Source organism: Manacus vitellinus, unplaced genomic scaffold (assembly GCF_001715985.3).
Source record: "Manacus vitellinus isolate BGI_N305 unplaced genomic scaffold, ASM171598v3 scaffold_7_pilon, whole genome shotgun sequence".
In the NCBI taxonomy this organism is placed as follows: Eukaryota; Metazoa; Chordata; class Aves; order Passeriformes; family Pipridae; genus Manacus; species Manacus vitellinus.
In genome coordinates this window covers 10,355,036-10,377,552 of record NW_021940813.1, presented here as the reverse complement: position 1 = coordinate 10,377,552, position 22,517 = coordinate 10,355,036, and positions in this window count along the sequence as shown.

Sequence of the window (22,517 nt, the reverse complement as noted above, 5' to 3'; positions counted from 1 at the left end):
AAACCACTACTAAGTGGCAGAAGCATTTACTTAGCAGTTTCTCAGACAAATCTTCGCTTTGCATGATGACAGATTCCCTTGTAACAACAGTCTAGAGACTTGCTTGGTTGACTTATTGATTATTGAAAGCAGTGCTTTACTGCTGGCTTCCCCAGAAGACCGTACAACATGTTTGATTTTAACTCTCCCTTGCTATTAGTAAGTGTAAATATTCATTAAAATTTAAGCTTATTAGGCATGTATCTACAAAAGAATAATGGTTCATGTGAGATGAAAGTAACTGGGGATTTTGTCAGATGAGATCCAATAAGAAAATTAATGTTATAAGCTGTTTTTCTCCATCTGCCATCAAGTAAAATGAGCTTAAAATATTGACATAGATTAGCCTGGGACCATTTAGGCAGTATATTCTCCATGGAACAAGATCCACTTCCAGCAAAGATAAGTATATATGTATATATATGCACATACGCACACATATTCTTACATCCATGCAGTTGGATTACTTGCATGATAGGCAGATGTGTAAGCATTTATAGAATCAAGCCTTAAAAGAACCAGGGACCCACAGTGCTGCTGCCATGCCAGTGGCTAAACTAATGGTTACAAATGTGATTTTTCTCTTGCTCTCTGACCGACAATTATTTTTACAGTGTAAAAGGGAATAAAATCAATTTTGAGCTTTTTTTAATACAGCTGTTGTGTCTGCCTTTTCATGCTAGCAGTGCCTTAGTTATAGGGAGAAAGAGTCTGGACACAGTGCTGCAGAGGTGGGTGGCTGGGGGGCAGCAGGACAAGTCAGAGCAGAGACCTCTCCCCATGGCCCCATCCCATTGCTCCAGAGGTGGCAACCGGACCTGGACTGGGGACTGTGATCACAGACATGGGGATGGAACAGTTCCAAGGACAAGCTGGGGGTCAAGATCAGTGAAAGGTGTGGACAGGAGTGGGCAGAGCTGCAGAAAAACTTGGACAGGGACTGGGGGCAAGGGCTGAAGCTGAAATGAAGCTCGTGGAGGCATCCCTACCCCAACAAAGTTTCCTGCAGCTCTTTCTCACCAAATTCTGCCCCTGAGCTCAGCCAGGGTTACTCCACTGCACCCTGCAGCACCAGCCTTGGGCACACATCTCAATACCCTCTGGGGTTGTGCAATTTATTCAGGACCCTATCAGAGAAACACATTTTATATCTTTTAGAAAGCACTTTTTCTTCGGTGTGTAAAAAGAAAACAACAGTCATCATGAACAATAGCCCATGTTTTTGGTGATCTTGAATTATATTTTTCTTTCTGGTTTTTATGGGTTCTACTTTTTTTCTGAACTGATTTCTGGTATGCTTTTTGCCTAGGTTTTTTAGAAAAAGCTTTTAAAATCTTCAACTCTTGTATTTCTTTTAACTCCAAAAAGTGAACAGTATTGAATTGCTGCCATAAAATACAAGTCCCCTAAGGAGACAGACATGATTACCATATTAATATTCCATGTAGCAACAAATATATGAAGTGGTAACTCATTGCTCTGGGAAGAAACACACTCTGATGATTAAAGAAACACATCTGGGAGAAGGCTGCTGTTAACACCAGTGTGAGTAACTGGACATAGGCATGCAACAAATCGCTTAAGAGTGGGACTTGCAAAATTTTTCTGAATGGGTGGAGACCACGAATGTGAAATTAGACAAACCCCATCCTCCTAGAGTATTCAGTAATAAGGATGACCATAAATGTCCTTCAAATGGTATTTGTATTCACACTAGCTATGAAAAGCATAATGTAATGCCTCAAGCAGAAATAAATTTTTAAACACCTTTCTCCTTGAGAAGAGGCTTCATGAACAACTGTACATCCCGCTTCATGAATGATGGAATTTTGTGGAAAGATGTCTTACATTTTGTCCTTCTTGGCTCTTAACCCACAGATTTGCATCTGTTTCTGCCATTCTTAGTACGCCTTTCATCATGGCCAGTCTTCGCAAACGAAGATTTGGGAAAGGTCTTTACCCTTGGAGCCTGCACAGTGGATTTTTTAGGTGAGACACAGTGTGCGCTGAACTGAGCCCACCCTTTAATCCTGAGGTTCATCTGCCGGGGCCAAGCGAGCTCGGACAGTGGCAGTGAGGTCCTCAGGACGTAGGTTTGTTTAGAGTGACCTTCTCTTAGATGGATGGCCTTACAGGGCTGACGAGCTCCATCTGCCCGGAGGAGTTCCCTGATTGGGAATCGAACCTGGGCCGCGACGTTGAGAGCGCTGCATCCTAACCACTAGACCACCAGGGGGACCCTGGTATGCCTTTACTCATCCTATATAAGCATTCAGCAATCCCTTATTGCAGCCTTAGAACTGTTTACTAACAGGGATTTTGATCCCACTCTGCCAGGTTGCTGTTGTGCAGCCAATGAAAGCATGTCTGCCCTCTCTCACCCAAGAGCAGTATTGCCTAAGCCCACCTTTCCATCCTGGCATCAATCCTTTCCACTCCTGTCAGGCTTCTACAACCCACCCTGAGATCAGACAAACCCCAGTGCATCCCCTCTCACAGCACACTCTTCTGAACCAAGCCTCCAAACTGCTGACAGTGCCATCTGTAAGCAGTGCACTTGTGCACTAGGCACAAAGAAAGCACCACTGAGGCACCTCTTATCTTTCTGAAATTTTCTAATGAGCGTGTTTCAAAAAACTTTAGATTCAAAGATCAAAGGCACTAAACACCATTAGCAGACCTCAATGAAGCGAGGTTTGTGTGTGAAAACCCTCCCTCTCCTATCTCAGTTATTAGTCTAAACATAGCCAGGAATATCTCACATTAGGCATCTAAACTTGGTGCCCACAAAGGGAATTGCTAAACTGAAATCGCTGGAGGCTATTACAGAGAAGGAACAATCCTTCTCTCTGTCTATACCTTGACACAAGTATATGAAATGTATATGAAATGTTTTTCAAAATTACTATAAGCCAGCATCTAGGAAGGTTCTGATAAGGCTTGGAGTTCTGTAGTCACGTGCTTTGCAGAAAGAAGGTCTCTCTATGTTTTTGCCTGCTACATTTCTGGAGTGACAATTTTAAACTCTGAAAGATTAAAGATGCTTGAAAAGGGTCACCATCTCCTGAAAAAGCAGCATCTGAGCTAACAATACTTACAGTTTTCTTCTAAAGTTGGGAATGTTATTCTATTGACTCCAGATCTTCCCACCACTATCGTCACACTAACTAGCAGTTTGCTTTGTTGCAAAGAGGGCGGATCCACCTGTTCCATATGATCACAGTGCCTGGGGAAAGTCACCTAGGCCCAAATTAGTGCAAGATTTGGACTGGATAATAGTGGAAAAAGTGTTCTAACAGTAGAGCTCCTAAGTCAATGGTAATTCAGGAGGCTACAGACACTCTCATATTGGAGATTTTGAAGAACTGGGTAAATATTTGCCAAGAGTTGTGTAAATATATCTGGGAGGGGACAGACTAATGGTGGTTTCTCAAGATTCTGGTTGTCTGTGAATCTGTAAGATAGAATATGTCTTGAAGTATGAGACTGAAACAGAAGAGCAGTTTTCCTTTTTGTCCAATCCCAGAAGAAAAGCAATATTCTTGTGCTGCACAGTACTGCCATGAACTCAGCTGTGAAAGCTGTCATAACAACGTTCGTCCAACTGTGCATACAAAATGCACACTCAGTTACCATAACCATTGTATGACTAAATGTGTGTTTACCCACAGCCATTACTCGCCCAGCCTTGCATTTTTCTGCAGGCATTGATTGATAGGTGCAATTACAGTGGCTCCATGCATAATTCAATGCACAAAGACTGGGTTAGGTTCATAATTTTTTTTTCCAAAGAAGCATCAATCTTCTCCTTAGGAAGAAGAAAAACAGGGAAAGACTGGTTAATAAAAATAGCAAGCAAGCTAGCTAGCATCACTAGCCCAAGTGTGTAGATTATAATTCATTCCATTTCAGTTGCAACATTCAAACCATATCATGAGCATGACACAGCGATGAGCATACTCCTACACCATCTGAAAGTGGATCATACATCAATATACCATATACTACAGTCTACCTGTATTTTGAGTCTCCATTCCTTCGTAAAGTCTTAACAACTTCACCAAATTCTGTGCAGTTAATCTAGATTTACTTTGGCAGAAATGTAAAGAAATGTACTGCAGAGATGTCTGTTTCACTCAGAAGTCATTTAGGGAGAAGTTCTTAGAGAAAAAGGTTGGGATGAAAACAGCATAGAAATCCAAATATTAAAAGTGCATTGGAAAGAAACAGAGAAACCCATCATAACCAAGCAAGAGATTTTCAGTGATTAATGCCATAACTTGATGGTAGTCATGATTCTACTGCAGAGCTTGGGAGTGCATCAGAACAAGAGGCTTGACTCACAAATAAACCTCTTAAAGTGATGTTGTATTCACAGGCAAAGATGCATAGCCTGAATTTATTCATGCTAAATGCCAGGCAGGTAGTGAGTAAAAAAAAATAGGCATTTCCTATTTAGCCGTTAAAAACAGTCCTGCTTAGTGCAGATTCGCACATCCACTATTAACACTTGAATTACAACTTTTTCCTTTTGTTTTTTCATTAGGCATCTGAAATGGCCAATCATGCCATTTTGTGGAGTCTTGAATGGCTGTTTCACTGTCTTTTCCTTCCCATGATGCTTCTGAAAAAGTTATCTTTCTATCTTTATTTAAACATAAGGCTCTTTAGAAAGTGGGGAGCCTACCATGTAACAATTGTTCCTGGATAGTTTTATTGACATTACAGAATCTTAGCTGAAAGTTTTCATCAGTCTCCTCAGATAAAAAGAAAGAGCACGCAGACAAGACTAAATCACCCTTCCCAGTCCCAGTGGGCTCAGCCCCACACATGAACACCTCATAAGGTTGTTCCTTCCCAAAGAAGCTGCAAGCATCAGGTTACTCTGATGGCAACAGACTGGCAATGCACAGAATGAGGCAGAAGGTTTCTGCTCACATGCTCTGGATTTAGTGTTGAGTTCCTCAATGTGCAGAATCATGTCTTGACCCTTGACAGTGAACAATTATGATCCTACAGAGTGTACTATTGATAGTCACCTTGTTGCTGCAAATGCCAATGGAATCCCTGCTGCTTGTACAGTTTGTCCATGCTCTTGAATTTGTCTTTAAAGGCTGTACTTACAGAAGAGCTTGGCTGAATGGCTTGGGGTCTGTTACCCATGCTCATGACCCCTGCAGAACATCTTCATCAGCTGGCATTACTTTCATCCGTCTTCTAGCTGAACCTGTTGATTGATTATTGGATGAATGCAGACTTGGGAGATGGGTAATGCAATGTGAGGCCTTTGATTCTACATATGAACTGGAAATTTTATTTTTCCCAAAGTAATGAGACTAATTAGGCGAGGCTTACTTCAACAATATGCATGCATTTTCCAGAGTTAGCAAAAAAATTAAGTTTCTGTGTAAATATACCAGAATGGGAACTATATATATGCCCACCTGAGGTAAAAAGTGAGAACATGTGCATGTGTGTGTGTCTAAATTCCTGATGTATTATATTTATCAGCCATGTTACCCATACATTATTGATGTACATCAGAATTCCCAGCCATACTCCAAACGTTTTTCACAGTTGATACTTGTAGAGTTAAATTTTCTTCTCCATAAAGACTTTCTAGGACTCATGGGTTGCCGAGTCTTTAGCACTGTGTTCACCTCTCATTGTCATGTTGTGACATGAACACGAAATGTAATTGCAGATTTTTGTTCTGTCAGCTTTGAAAAGAGAATACAGTTATTTTAAGGCATATTGGGGTTTTTAGCATCCAGTGATGACTGCATAACAAATACCTGTCTGAAAGTAATATCCAGTGGCTGTTGTCCATCCATTCATCCTACCCTTTATCCCAGCCAAATTCAAGTATACATTTTTTGACCTCCAGAGGTGAGAAAAGGCAGACCAGATCCCCACAGCAGCTGGCTGAGGGATATTGAGGACTGAGGATGCTAGTGGCAGGAGCCCAGCACTCCCATACTAGGTACTTTATCACATCAGGGTTGGAAACTGGAAGCTGCCAACATGATAGTGAAGGAGAAGGTGATTTTGCATATGAACAGTATCAGAATTACTACATGATTCTCAGGGGTAAATCAAACCCAAGGGCCATTCTTTCTTACTGTACATCATGGCATTACAACTCTTGCACAAACATTCATGCACATATACATGCTTGCAAATGCACCCACACACAGCTAATCTCAAGATCCATAATGAATTGCTAGTAGGGGACAAGGAGCAAAAAGAAAAATCTTAGGTATGACTAAAACTGTTTAAACTGAAACTTTCATTAGCATACAGTTCTCCTCATATTTTACATAGCTCTTGAATACTTTGATTCAAAAATTACCCTCATAATTTATTTCATACATCCCCCACAGGCTGAGCCTGGGCCCACCACACAAGTCACTTCCCTGAAGCTTGAAAGCTGTTTAATCTTCTTTTCTGGCCCCTCTGAGATAACTTCTGAATGGACTCTCTAAGCTCCTTATACTAAAAGGTGATCATAGTGTAAGGCCAAAAGTTGCCAAGTTCCCTTCAGAGGCTGGACACATGCTGGGCTTGACCAGTTATCAGTAAACACAGATAGATGTCAACCTGTTGTACAAAAGGATCTGTGTATGCTGGCGCAAATATATATATATATATTAGAAATTTCCTCATGGCAATAAGAAATCACTAGGAAATTACCAGGAGGGAGAAAAAGACAAATATTTTTAAATGAGTCTGAATGTTTCCCTTTGTGACTGATTGAAATAAGAGTTATGAGGTCTGGATTCAGCCTTTTATTATGAGACACTGAGGTTCTGCAGTATATTTTTTCCTTTCTTTAATTTAGATCTGTGCAAAAAAATTGGCATGAAATACAAATAAATGACAAAGCACTGAGAATTAGGCCATTTGTCTGTAAAACCAGACATTATCCCCAAAATAGAAAAACACAGGAAAATGCATCAAAATGTGTTAGAGATGACAGGCCATACATTACTCAGGCTGTTAATGCAATTGTAGGTCACTTTTCGGTACCAGTGAATCATAGAAGCCTAACATTAAATGTAAGAGGCATCATACAGACTAATATTAATTAAAATAACAATTACTGCTGCGTGCAGCATTTGCTGGATACAGTGACAGATAAAATACCAGTGAGGTGTTCACAATAATGAGCAAACTAAACATTTCTACCTTAGAGAATGTACATATATACACATATATATATATATATTGCTAGTAGGAAAGAGCTGTGGAAATATGTAAATCTCCATGAATACGTCATTTTAAATGCTACAATAATAGTCCCCATTTTGAAATCTCTCTAAGGAGAGAATTAAAAGCCCCATAGCTGTTGCCTTACACAGACACTATAGGTCTTAAAAGCCAGTGGATTTACCCAGTTCACGTGGGTTTTCTTTCACTATATTTCAACCTAACCTTGTCTGGCTTCACTTACCCCTGAATTCCTGTTGTCAGGGCATGGTGAGGCTGGGGAGGGCACCAGCTGGGCAGTGGGGCAGCCTGCAGCAGGACCTCCCCCAGCAGCCCTGTCCCCCACACCCAGAGGTGACCAGCAGAGCCAGGCTGGGGACAGGGCACCTCTGGGACCAAGTCAAGGAGGCAAGGCTGGGATCAGCAGGGGAGGTTCATTGGGTTGAGTGCAGCTGTAGCACAGCTCATGGAGGACCTAGCTTGAGGGCTGGAGCTGAAATGTGGCCCCAAAGCCCAGGGATGATTCTTCCCACTGCTCCTTCTGGCCCTATTGCTGCTTTCCCAGCAGCAAGAACCCAGATGGTGGCACAATATCAGAGCAGCCAAACTACTAGAGTCAGAGCATGTGGCAGAGCCTGTCCAAAACACCTAATATTTTTTTCTGGAAGTCTCCAGATCTACAATTTTACTTGGACAATAAAAACCACAGAAGATTGATATCAGGGTGGGTTCCCCAGCCTCAATCTCAGAGTGCCATTGAAGTCAGACCCACTGTTCTGGCCACTTTCATCTGTAAAATTTTGGGTGTGTTTCTGTGCAGGCCAAAACCTCTGGTCTTAGTGGCATAACTCTGCCACAATGACTGGAAGCCTGCAGGAAAGCTATATAGATAGGAAATGAGGAGGTGTTGAGTGTGCTGCTTTCATCAGTGAGGGTGTGAAATAAGGTATTTCCTAATGGAGAGTTGAGGGCATTTTTATATCACTTGAGTTTTGTGATTAGATCACCATGATGCATGATCACAATGACACATGTAGGCAGGGCCGCAGATCAGAGCACAGAGCTGGTGAGGGATACCATGCAGCCCCCAGTGCCACAAGGCATGTCAGGGAGGTCTGTGGAGACACCTAGACTGAGTCAAGAAGGAGCTTGCACAAAACCATCACTGTCCCATATCTCTCAAAGACAGGCCATCCACTTGACCTATGAAATTTCAGATCAATATAGTAATTGTTTGAGTAATTATGGCACTGTTTGCTGAAGTGGTAGTAATTTCCCATTACAAGATTTCAACTCTGATAGATTAGAGGTACTCTGGTCTATCATGGAGCTGAAAGGGTTGTACCCTTTCTGGATAACATTTGTAGCTAGAAGAGAAAAAGGTCATTCATAATTATTTTTCTGGTATACTGGCTTAGCTACTCATTTGATTTATCACATGTCCTTTCTGACACAACATGAAACAATAAGAGAGTTAGAATGTCTTTAGAGAAAACAGGCATCCAGCTCACAGAATACATCACTTTCAGTAACACAGTTCAAATTATTCCAGCTCCTTTCAATATATTTGGGCATTTGTTCACAAGTTAGAGTTGAGTTGCTTGCAAAATAGATAGAAGAAACCTCTTTCCGTGATATAACCAGATGCCATTTGCAGAGCCTGTGACATATGGTCCTTCAGACGTGGAGATAATCACAGAGGATAATTCTTGAGAGCCCGTTAGGATTCCAGAGTAGCTGTCTCTGCCATGTGGTGCTTGCTGATGTCTAAATATGATAAATTCGCTCACTTTATTTTCAAAAACACAGCTGAAAGAGTTTTAAAAGGAGTAGCATGAAAGCAAAAAAGTATCAACCCTAATTACTCAATCAAAGTGAGAAATATATTCCTGGTTCCATCCAACTTCAAGGCAAATTAATGAACTAAATAGAAATCTGCAGCTGAAACTCACTGATATGAGAATAATCTAATTTTCCACAATGAATGCAATGAGGATTTCAAGGGAGCTTTTGTTCAATACATGGCTTGGGCAGGCAGTGGATACACTTTGGTCTGTAAAGCCTTTCCTCCTCTAAAAAAAAAAAAAAAAGAACCCTTGTATTCAGGGTAAGAAGCAAAAAAAGCCCTAAAGTTTATGCTGTTATCACAAAAAGCATTTTAAAAATGGACCTTAACACAGGGTCTGTAAAGTACTGGCTTTTCCAGCTATGCAAAGGCGGTCGAGGCTGGTATTTGATCATATACCTTTCCCAGTTTGGTGTTGGTCCATGAGCATTGACAAAAATAATTCGCTGGAAGAAAAAAATCACAGTAGGTGGTTGTGAGCATCTAGAACAGCAGCAGTGCCTACACTGCACACCTTTACCCTACACAGAAGAGGACCAAACATTAAACCCTTCTCCTAGTTCACTCCTACCACCATGCCTGGGAAAGGTGGGGATACTCATGCCAAGGACTGGTCCAAAAGAGAGTGTGGACAAGAGTACATCAGCATTAGCTTGACACACCATCAGCAGACTTTGCATCTACAGGGACCATGTCATTGGACATGTATAGCCACACTTTGTGCCATGAAACTACTGCTCAGCTGGCCTATGGCACAAACCTTACAGAGTACATCGTATCTCAGGCACTTTGGAATAAAACACACGGAATAACAGCCATAGTCCAAGGCTGAAGGCTCATCTGAAGGCCAGAGGTTGTGCAATGCAAATGCAACCAGTCTGCTCTGGAGAGAACTTGCCTTAAATAGCATGGTGCAAGGCACTTTGTGACCCTTAATCCTGAGTTTGATTCCTTAGACATATCCTGTAAATCCCTCCACCAGTCTGAGATATCCAATGAAAAAAGCAGCTTCACAAATCAGGACTGATGGGAGCTAGAAGTTTCTTTGGACAGCAGACTACTCTCAAAACAATCTAAAAAGTATAAAAAGACATGGTTCCATCACCTGAAACACTGAAATGAAGAGTTTAGTGGTTGTCACCACAGTAGCTGAAGGACATTAAAGAAAGTCCTACAGATTTCCCATGAAGTCTGTAGGAACACATAGGACACAGGAAGACGTAGCTGACTTAATATCAGCTGATGAATCTCTATCTCCCATGATATATTGGCTGTTCTATTATTTGGTCTTTCTGGTGACACAAGGAATCCTTCTTGTGGTTTTTTTTCCAGTGCACTGGATGAAGTAGCATCTTTTACCATGCAGAAGGCGAAAGTCTTTCTGGCCTTATACACCCATGAAAGCAATATGTGCAAAGTCTCCCATAGGTATTTTTAAACTGATACTGTTTGAAAACTGCTGAGTACCCACCTTACCTGGATAGAGGAGACTAAAATACCCTTGCTGAAGCTAGAATGGGGTCAGCTGTTGACAAACAGTCTTACCTCTAGGGCACATTCTATTTGTGGAGTATTCAAACATTCTGTTTGTAGAGTAGCAAGTGGCTACTCCCTTGCTATGGAGTGTCATTGCCCAGCCCAGCTGTGTGGATAGTGTTCAGAAGACCTCTTCATGTCTTTTAGATCCAGCATATCCCATTCAAACTGAAGAGCCCAAGAAAATTGAGTCTTCAACCTCTTACATGCATTTGAAGCAAAGGAATGGGCTGCCCAGGGAGGTGGTGGAGCCACCAGTCAACAACTGGACATGGCACTTAGTGCTGTGATCTAGCTGACAAGGTGGAGATCAGTCAAAGGTTGGACTCGATGATCTGGAAGGTCTTTTCCAAACCTAAATGGTTCTGTGTTTCTGTATTGTCTGAGAGGACAATCAGTTATTCTGTGTGAACTGTATAAAGCAGGTTCTGGAAACCTGTGCTTCAAGATATCAGCAGGTAAATGAGGAACAAGAGACTGTTTCTGATTCACTTGTAAAGTTTTAAGTGCTCCGTAGCTCATCTGTGACACAAGGCAGCAGCAAATTTGCATTATCAGCCTTGGGAAGGTGAATTTTGTGCATCCCAGAGTAACAGAATATCCTCTGTCTTGAGGAATAAAATAGTATGAGCAGTTAACTTTTCATATTTGTCATTTCTTCCATTTTAAAAAATGAAAATGCTTCAATTGCTTTTATTAAACTCATTTAACAACAGAGGAACTAGAATAAAGACACAGGATTTCCATGTTGCAGGCGATGTTTATCGCCTTGGATTTGTTTCCTACAAAAATGACACAGAAAAATAAAATGTGGGAATGGAAGGAACAGAAATTTTGGACACCCATGATTAAGGCATTTTGGAACTCTTGGGTTAAAATTAAGCAATTTTTGGCATTCCAAAACTAAAGCTTTCCTTTTTTATTCACTGGCCTGAAGTTAAACTTTTTGTTTTGATCTGAGTCAACATTAATCTCTGTGTCCAATCCAGCTGCCAAAAAGCCTCTTGGGAGTTTACTCCCCTCATCTTCCTGTCCTCCCAGATAGGCACTCTTCCCCAGGCAAACTGTATTTCCCATGGCCTCTCCACACAGCAGAGGTCTAGGAGCATCCTGTGATGCATTGCACTGACTCAGTCACAAGGAGAAACAGCCCTTGTTTCTCATTTTTCATGGGTACAATTTCATTGAAGTCTTTCTTCCTGTGGCAAATTTCTATTTTGATGAAACACACTGTTTCTCATAGAAAAATATGTGATTTTTTTTTCCTATACGCTATTAAACACCCCTCAGAAAACAGATCTGAAGAAAGAATGAATGAAGGTCTATACCACTGAAGGCAGATTTTTTCCCTGTGAAGAAAAAAAAATAATACTTGAATTAATTTGGTAGGTAGTTCTTCTAAAATTATCAAACATTTATTTGTATATGTTACACTGAAAGACAGAATAACACCATCTGAATTCAATGAATCTGTATGTTTACATAGCACCAATGACTTCTCCAATTTTGTGTGCCATGGCTTGCATTTTTTAGAATCATTTTTTAGAATCAGTATATATTTATTAAGCTAGCAGTTTAGGAAAAATGTACAGTCTGAATGTCAAACTTTGAAATCAGTTTTGTTGTGCTTTTTGTTTATAGGGGGCAGGTTCAATACAATTCATGTATTTTCCAGTGTAGACATATGGGAAGAAAATCACTTCTAATACCCATGGCAAAGTAAATTATTTAAATCTTCACATTCCTCACAAATTCCAGTCTTTTTTTTTGCCTAGTAATTACACAGTCATGAATCTCAATTATTGTGAAATACTCTGTTATTGATAACTTGCTGTCCAAAAAGTCAACAATAATATTTAAAGCTTCTCTAAATTTGCTCATTTCCGCTACTTAATGATAATCTTGATGGATCATAACTGGCCATCTGAGTCAGATGGGGTTGATTTTGTTACCTTTTTGGATGACATCCAATTTGAATGAGAGGAAGAAAAGATAAGAAATTATAGAGAATTACAAATGCCAGGGGTATTTATTTTTGTTATCAATTACTCCCTCCAGCCATTCTGGTATGAGAGCAGATCCAGTAATGTGACCTCAGAATCACAGCTGAATGTGTCAGTTCCATACACAAGCATGCCAGGGTATTTCTGCCTTCTGTAAGCTACCATGCTTAGGCACTGTGTTCAAGGCTGGAAAGTGGAGCTCCTATTTCCCTCACAGACTGTAGAAAGAAACCCTAGAGACAAAATAGACTTTGGTATCAGTATAGGTATAAGTGTAGGTAGAGGTATAGGTGTAGGTGTAGATGTAGATATAGGTGTAGGAACAGGTTAGGTATATACTCTCCCAGAAAAATAAAATTATTTTAGGAATGGAGATTTCCTTGGTGCCCTCTCAGAGGTGTCTGATAAAAAAGAAAGACAAGGAAGACAAGTGTCCTCCTCATTAGCCACAGTGATTCTCCAGCACTGCACTGACAAGGTGGGGGGAATGAGAAGTTTCATACAGTTTTTGGAGACACAGAGCTGTAAAGCAAAACAGGAAAGAGCTGTTTATACAAAGAAAAAAACATCCTTTAGGCTCCCCTTACCTGTCAGGGTGGGTAGCTAAAGATTCTGACCACATGGCTACGGGTCTCCTTGGGACAGAGACCCGGCGAACACATCTTCCTAGCTGGGATGAACTGCTCTGGGGAGCAGGAGCACATAGCAGGGAGCAGCGGGCTGCAGCCAGCGCCAGCACCCTCTCCGCTCCTCGGCACGGCGGGGGAGCATCCAAAAGGAGGAAGGAATCTCCTCCCTCCAGCTCTAGCAGCTGAATTCCCTCGCCACCACGCTGGGAGTTGGCGAGGAGGACGACCTGCACCAGGGCTGTCGTTACCGATGTAAATTAAACAGTTACCACCGCAGGGTGACTCTCTGCTCTTTTCCCTGAGCAGACAGCTGCTCCAGAAAACACATGCTCGGGCTGCTCAGGCTGAAAGGAGGAACCGCAGAGATTTTATTTATAGATGCAATAGGCAGGTGTTCTGCACTTAATGTCTGCCCAGTAAGAGCTGGAATTGTCTCTTTGCTCACGACAACTACGTACGTGATTACCTTCTGTGTACATAATGCATTATATATACTCTGTATCTCTCCCTTCCCATTTGGATTCAGTGCATAACCTCCTTACAGCTGCGTTGCCCGCTCTCCTGCAGCAAAACATTTACTGATCTTATCAAGACAGAAAGATAAAGTACCGTAGACTGTGGAAAACTAAACTTTAATGGAGGAGTTCACGCCAAGGTGTGCCTGGTGTGTTTCTGGATGGCGGGAGAGTGTTGTGCAAGGAACATCAGTCCATCATTTCAGAAGGAATCGCTTCATCAAGGTTTGAAAAGCCATGTATGAAATATTAATTAATTACCACTAAATCTCACTATACCATTGTGAAACTGGCACAGTGTAGTTTTATGCAGGTTGTTTTCAGAAACTGTTGCCTTTTATTTCAGCTACGTGATCATAGTACACTGCATAATTTATACGTCTTTGAGCCTTTTGTAGGGCATGTTGGTAGAAAAGCTCATCAGTACCACAGAAGCTGGGATCTTGTCAATATTAGGAAGGATTTTTTGGGGTTGGCAAACAAACACAACAAAAGCAGTTTCTGTGCTTGTGCCATCCATGATTTTGGTAACTGCAGGTTTGCTACAATGACTTGTGACAAAACAGTAAGCAAGCAACACTAAGCTCTCCAAAATCCAAAATGAAACAAAAAGGACACCTTGCTGTTAATTCAGGATGCCTACCGTGGCACACATGTATTTTGAAAATATATGAAAATGAATTTTAAAATGGTTTTCATTTGAGCTGAGGGAGAAGGCAGATCCTTTTGGGATTGCAGTGCTGTGCACCAGTCACCAGCAATGCAGAGCGCAGGAGCACAGGCAACTCCAGACTGCCACTGACAAAACCAGGAAATATTTTTTCCACATTTTTTGATCAGAATAAATATTCTGACATGCCATTTTTACGTTGGAGGAAGGCACGTTCAGGTTGTGGATAATTTCAAAACTCTTCCTCTCTTTGGAAATACCTTTTTTGCATTTTGGAAAAATATCCGCAGGAAAGAGTGGAGAGTGCTGGGTGGTGGGGGGAGTGTCCTCAGGGGCTAGTTAAGATGCCATTAGTGTCAATGAGACTACCTGGTGAGCAGACCTCAGCTGGGATACTGCAGGAAGTGTATGCACAAGCAGGTAAGAAGTGATGCACAGGTCAGGCACAACAGCATTGCTCCAGACCTGTGGGTGCAAGGGACATTAATCCCACCAGAGCTGCCTACCTAAAAGCTCAGTGCCTATCCCAAGCTAAGTATCCAGACCCCCTTAACCCACAGTGCAGAGGTACTTTGCCTCTCCTCCTAGATTGTTGAGGGAGCCTCAGTGACGAGCTTGGGTTGGACCCCCCAACTTTACACAGCTACAGCTGGGTGAGGGGGATGTGAGGGATGTGCCAGGACTAAGAATAAAGCTCACAACTCTTTGCTTTCCAGCTCTACAATTAAACTGCTAAAACATGTTGACAATATGTCTGAATCTTGTTGGAACATCTATGGCAGAAAAACAGCTCATGCCTGTGCCTGTAATTACTTATAATTAGAACATGTAGTTAGGATGTGGACAAACAGCCAGGCTCAAATGCATACAGAGGCCTGCCCCTGCCACAGCAAAATTTTTAGAATGATCAAACAACAATAATCACGTTTTGTAGCTGCTAATTTTCATAGCATGGTACAGAAACATACACAATAACCAGCTAAACAATTCTGGTCTGTTTACAGCTCTGCACCCTTAAAAGGCAGACTGTAATCAAGATATTTGGAGAAAGCTGATGTGTTCTTTCACTTTCTTGATAAGGTCTATGCAGGATAAAGCATCACCCTGGTCTACACTGTGCACGGGGCTATGCCACACCGATCCCCCATCCTTTAAATAATGATGGCAACCTGAGTCAACAATGACCTCTAGAGCCATAGCACAGATAGCAAAAGGAGAGCTGGCCCTGGATATCTTGTTGGACATGGGTGCAAGGAGGTGTACTTGATGTGGTTTCCACTGCTGTGGCTGCCCAGGGAAAGCGATGCAGCAGCAGAGGTCAGTGGCAGCCCGGGGACATGGCAGAGGACAGCCCCTCAGTCAACACAGCACTCTCCTTGCCTCTTACTGCCATCCCTTGATATTCCAGGCCCATGTGCTTTCTCCTTGGCACCTCTGGGCAGAAAGGTAGCTGTATTTAGGACCAGAGGCAGAGGACAAGCTGGGAAAGAAGATGACTTGGATGACCAAGCCATCTGGGGGACACACACCAGAGACCATGCTGAGACAGCCCATCCAGGCTCTGATGGAGTGCTCCACCTCACTGCCATCTGTGCTCTGCCCCATCCCCCCAAGCACAGACCATGAATCCAAACACACAGTACTACTGATACCTCTCAGAGAGGGGATTTAAATGGAAGTGAGATGCATTGCCACTTCTGCTCCACCATTTTACTGGCAAGGGAACAATTCTTCAGAAAATGTAAAGTGTCCAAGGAGTATTCATGGCACTGGCACAACTTCACCTGTGCCCCACCAAAGGCACGATGCTGGGGGAACAAAACAGAGTATGTGACACAAGAGACAGCACTTTTGTCCTAACCCTCATGGAACAGTTGAAGGGCTGAAAAAAATGGGAAGGGTTTTAAAAAAAAAATAGTCACGATAGCCCTGAGGAAGGAATTACATTCATACTCAGTAATATCTCTATTTTCACTTGAAACAGTCACAGAATATTCTGAGTTGGAAGAGACCCATATGGATCATCCAGTCCAACTCTCAATTAATGCCCCATACAGGGATCGAACCTTGGCATTATTAGCACCATGCTTTAACCGAGTGAATCTCTGGGTCAGCCATAATGAAGCTGCTTCTCTGTTATTGTTGGGTTTTGCTCTCTACAGGTTCCCTACAGAAATGTAGGCAGATACCATGCCTGCTAAACCTACAGGAAAAAGCAAGTGGTGACTAGCAAGTAGAGCCAAAGCCTCAGTCAAAAATTGGCTGGATTTCAGGATTCACTCAAATGGGAAGAGGAGGCACAGGTCTGGAACTTACAGGTTCCTAGAGAATTGGAAATGCATCTGACAAAGCACAGTTTACCTGACAGGCAGCATTCTCCATGATTCTCCATGATTTTCTCCCTGCAGTCTGCATCAAAAGCTTTGCAGGGAGTCTACAGCAATGGGAGAGGAGGCGGCAAATTTTGGCCAGCAACATCCCTTGCTGCGCAGGAGACCCGAGGATGTGCAAATATTTCCAGTCATAAACCTCAACTGCAGCCCAAAATCCAAATATTTGCTCAGAGACACCTATTTCCCCCCGATCTTTACTTTTCTGAAGTATTTTATCAGATGGAGAGTAAAAATTATTTCAAATCCCTGAGGGCACATAGGCACCTTCATGCTGTCAAGAACACAGTGCACGAGTTAATTGTTCTCCAGTTTTCAATGGTGGCAGGCTATTAAATCAGCTTGGAGCTGACTCGGTACGATGCCCTCCAGTTGCAGAGTTGAGGATTTGTTCCTGTTCTCCCTAATTACTTTGGCATAATTAGTTTCTACATTGCAAGTGACTTAGCCTCTCACCTGCCAGCACGGCATTTTGTCAGTGGCTACACCAAAGTTCACCTTACCTACCACACCAATCTATTCCCCTAAGTAATTTGGAAAAAGACAGGTTTTGTCTGTGGTGATCATTTAAGCATTGTACGTGTCCCTAATTATTTTCCTTACTAATTTAACTAGTAATGAGGTAAAGTAAAATTTCTTTGTAATAAGGGAACTATAACTCTGGAAAAATTCCAGTCCTTCTTTATGGTAGCTGGCTTTAATGATAGTTCATGTACTTTTGCTTACAGATGAACCACTCTTAAATTCTTTCCAAACTCACGGATGAATACCATCTGGCCCTAGTGATTAATTTAATTTTTAAATTGTCCCTCATTCTTGTTACCTGCAAAAAAAGAAGCTCTAGAGCAGGTATTTCCCCCTTGTCCACTGGGATGAAGATAAACACAAGGAATTCATTTAATTTTGCTGCAATTTCCTTATTATCCCCAACTATTCCTTTTCAAAATGACAGACAATTGGATGGAATGCATTTGCTTCTCTCACTGTATAGTCTATGCAGTAAACAGTTTCTTTTGCTGTTCCAACAAGCTCTGTGGTTGGCCAGCTATCTTTTGCCTGTGTAAGCAGCAGAGTACTACTGAACAAATAATTTGATTTTTCCCACCAATGATATTGGTACTGCTAGGCTGTTGAAACTGCCCCCCCCTTCATAGACTCCTGATTCTGAGGTTCTTGGGAAGATTTTCACTTTCTTTCCCGTCCCTACTAGTTACAGTCATCTATACAGTGCATGTTCCTTCCCACTGAATTCATACAATCTTAGATTTTACTCTTTCTAACTTTTTCTTCCTTTGCTTGCTTAGGAATATGAATCACTCTTAAAACAAAAAACCAAACCAAAAAAATGTACAGCACCTTACAAGTGTTTTAGCACACCTTTATAGCACACAGTTTTAAAAAATTACGCTTCCAGAGAGTTTGTGCACTGAAAACCCTTTTTGCTTCTCTTAACTAAGCCTGTGGGTCCCAGGCCATCACACAGACACAGACAAGACAGAGAGCCCCAGCCCCAGCCAGCAATGGAAATGCAAGTATACACTATTCAGCAACTTTTCAAAAATTAAACACTTACCACTTCACGTAGCACAAGATAATCTAATCTATAATAATACTGTGACAAACTGAACCAATAAGTATATCTTCAATCTCTGCACAGCCACATTTGAAGAAATGTCATTGTGGGCACAGTAGGAGCAACGTGTAATAAATGTTTCATTGGCTCCCACAGGTAATATTTTTGCCAAGGCAGCTGGAGAAACTGTGCAAGTTTACTGGCCCACATATTCAAGCTCAGCATCTATTTGGGGAAAACAGATGAGGACTGTATACAAATTTATATCATAAAGTAATAAAAAGCCTCAATCACAGTGACATATTTAGCTCAGACACTATTAGTCTATTATTGTTGTTATTACTAATAGTAACACTAATATTACAACAGCCAAAGCATGGGAAGTTTCAAAGTTTTATATATAGAAAAAAAACGCTTGCCTAGAAGCATGATTGGGGGTAAGAATTTACCAGGGATGGGAATCCCTGTCATTGCATTCATTCAGAATTAATTCCAAAGCTTTCTTTTATGACAGACATTTTTCCAAGTGCAGTAGATCAGGATGTGCATACCACTGCAATGAAAGACGATAGTAAAAGACAGTATATCCTCTTAGAGTCGGCATCTAAATTTAATGTTGGCCTCAGGATGAGTTGAACTGGCTTTTCTTTGCCCAAAGTACTGAAGATCATTACTTCCAATTACTCCAAAAGTTGAAGTAATCTCCAGAAAGCACAAGATTTCTGAAAAATCAGGCTACTTAATTGCCACCCATTGTTCCCATGCATCTCTTTCACCATCCTCACCTACAAGGGATATTTGATGGAGGGATAAGCGTCCATGACACCATCCTGTCGTCAGCCTTGTGTTTTCTAAGGTGCTCCCCTTAGAAATGGGATCTCCCTTCAGGAGAGAAGGGATCAGGCTTTTTCCTGGCCCGAGTTAGATCAACTGAACATGTACTTGAGAATCACTCGTTGTCAGTGCCAGTGTAGGCAGGAAAAAGTGCAGATACCAACTCTTCCAGGAGGCCAGCAGCATATGATTTTGTTGATATCTTTCATCTTCACCAAGAAATGGAAACCAGAGCTGGAGCTGAAACCCTACTGTTTCTGCTGTGGACCTTTCATAGAACCCAGTGCCGTGTTCATTCCCAGAGCATCACACAGTCTGTGAGAGCACACACTGTGAAGATGCTTGAGGAGCCAGAAGACCATGGAATATTCTCCCACTTGCTCTTCTACATGGATGAAAGACCATATACTCAGAATGATGTTTCAGCCCTTCGTTGTAGACACCTAACTCTAGCATTTATCTTAAAAAGTGTATCCACGGATCCCAGTAGCCAAAGAAAGAAAACATGTATTGAACAACATTCACCCTTTCATCTTCAATGCACATATAAATAAGAATGATCTGTAACAAGATTGGACTATTTCTGTTTGTCTTGTTGTTGTATGAAAAGTATTAATAAGGTAGGTATTGAGTTATAGTGTTCCCTTTTCCTACATTAGTAATTCTGATTGAAAGCAATATAGACAGCTTATACTGTCCCTGGGCAAATATTAAATAAACAAAAGGCTCAAATACAATAAGCATTAATATTTCATGAAGTTGGGAAGAGCATCAAGAAAGCTTTTCTTGGTCACTTTACCTAGCATTCTCCCTGTGGGATTGAAAAGAGCATTAATGAGAAGCAGAAAGAAATATCTCAAGCAGCAAAAGTACACACCGAGTATGAAAATGAACTCCTTTTTGGATTTCTCTGAGGAGCAGGACTGTGCAAGAGACAATATTTCAGATGCCTTAGCAGGATATTTTGAAAAGTCAGGCAGCCAAGTTCTGTTTTGTTTGTTATTTTATTTACTGTTGCCCACAGAACTTTCCAAAATCCTGCTCCATCAAAACACTTTACAAATGCTGTTTCAGGATGGTGACAGCTACTCAATATGGGATAATTTGGGCCAGTGGATAGCTCTGAAAATTGTGGCAACCCAAAAGCACTGTGAAGTACCCACAACAGTTTAACCATCACCTGAAGAGGTGCGGGAAGTCCCTTCTGCTTTCACTGTAGGCTGAAAGGGATCCAGCCTCAGGATCCCTGGAAGGAAACACCTCAGGAGTGGGCTGGACCTTCTCAGGCCAGTGGACTTATGGTCATTGGTGCCCATGGAGTTCTGTATTTGAAACTCACAATGGGAAGTGAGGAAACTTTGCCACCAGTGCCAGGGGAAGCAGAGACCCAGCTGACTATGCAAGCACGTGTGTTAGGGCTGCAGAGCAAGAGGCTTTTGGATGTGCAACATCTTCATCTGAGCCGGCTGTCTAACTCCACAGTCAAGGAGAAATAGGTGCTCCTGGGGCATAATTCATCTCCTCCTCAAATAGGTGTCTGAAATAGAACAGATGAATCATTCTCTAGAAGCACCTCCAGACTCTTCGCTATCTCCACAGTCATAAAGGAGACCAGACAACCAGATCAGATGTAGACTTCTGCTTTGTGGGCTTATAAAATTGAGACAAGTGTCACCTTTTGTGACTGAATTGCATTAGGCTTGTATATGATTCAATGCACCAAAGAATACAATCACCTTCATGTAAAATGAAGGACACCATAAACTATAATTTTCATCAGCCTACATTTTATTGAGCTGAGCCACAAATAGTTCTAAGTCTATTTACAAGGAAAATGCCAAATACTCACTCTTCCTGAAAACATCACAGGATAATGTATGATTTCTTGGAGCACTACTTTATGCCTCCTCTGGCATTTGTAGTTTAACAAAGCATGCATTGGTCTCTATTTGCAGTTTCTAATGCCCCAGCTTAGACCTCTACTATTCAGAGTTCATGTGCTCTGTAGCCAGTTTATTTCTTTTTCTTTCTGAAAATCAGTCCTTTAACAGATGTGGAGGGTTTATTCTGGCCATGGCCATTTATGATTATAATAAAATCAGAGTTTTATGGTGACCCTATCTTCTTTAACTATGTGTACTTTCTACACATCTTCCTGACTTCTAGAACACAAAATGTGCTTCATGCTCTAAACAGTAGTTGATGACTACTGCTCTATTCCAGTAGTGTGTCATGCCATAAAAATATCTTCAGTCTGCAGCAGCAATGATATTCTGTAGTGCTCTTTTATTTTAATTCAGTTCAGCATTGCACAGTGATTCTGTTCCAGGAAAAGGAGGAGTTGGCAATCAGTATGTTTAGACTATCTGTAGACTTTACCCTGAATTAATTACCAATTAACTCAATGTACTTAGCACACTTGTAAAACCCACAATGGACATGCTACATATTTATTTATGGTTACAGACTTCTGTTTCTTACCCAAAGCTGATCTTCTAATCTTTAAGTAAAAAAAACATTTTTTTATAGTTTTGAGGAAATGCAAAATGGTGGCCAGAGTAGCCCTTATTAAATGTGTTAAATACTGGCTGCTAATTGGTTATTAATAATCCAGAGCACTAAAAATCTACAGTAGATGTATCCGCTCTGACTTCTCTGCCAAAATCACTTTTTCATGAATCATCAAACAGCACTGTGGTTAGCTCCAGACACTGCTCTTCAACCAAGACCACAGCATGGAAGTATGGAGCTCTTGTTCTTGTGCATCAGGGAATTTAAGTGGCAGAGACAAGAAGTTCACAGTGCTCCAGTGGCTGGAGGTACCTGCAGTAAGTCATATAAACTCCAAACACATCCCAGATTTCCTGTATTTTCTGGGGCTTCCTTGAGCACATAAAAACAAAGAGCATTCAAAGACTACTGTGAAGCAAAATGGACAGACTTCCAAAAATAAAATTAGGATGCAGATCATTCATCTTACTTATAGATGAATAATATAGACTTATACAGATAATTCAAAAAGTGATTTCAAGAACATGTTTCCCACTTGCTACTCACATATATCAGCATCCAGTGAAGACTTTGTGTTCACCTTTCACCACAGAAAGACTTTCAAATGAATTCAATTTCCTCTGCATTTTATACTAGAAATAGAGTTTCACTTAGAACAGAGTAGCAGGTAAGCTTTAATATACTCATTATGCTGTAACTTGTCCTTTCCTTGATTTTAGTATTTTAAATTCACAGTGTCTTGTAAGAACACCTTACCCAAGG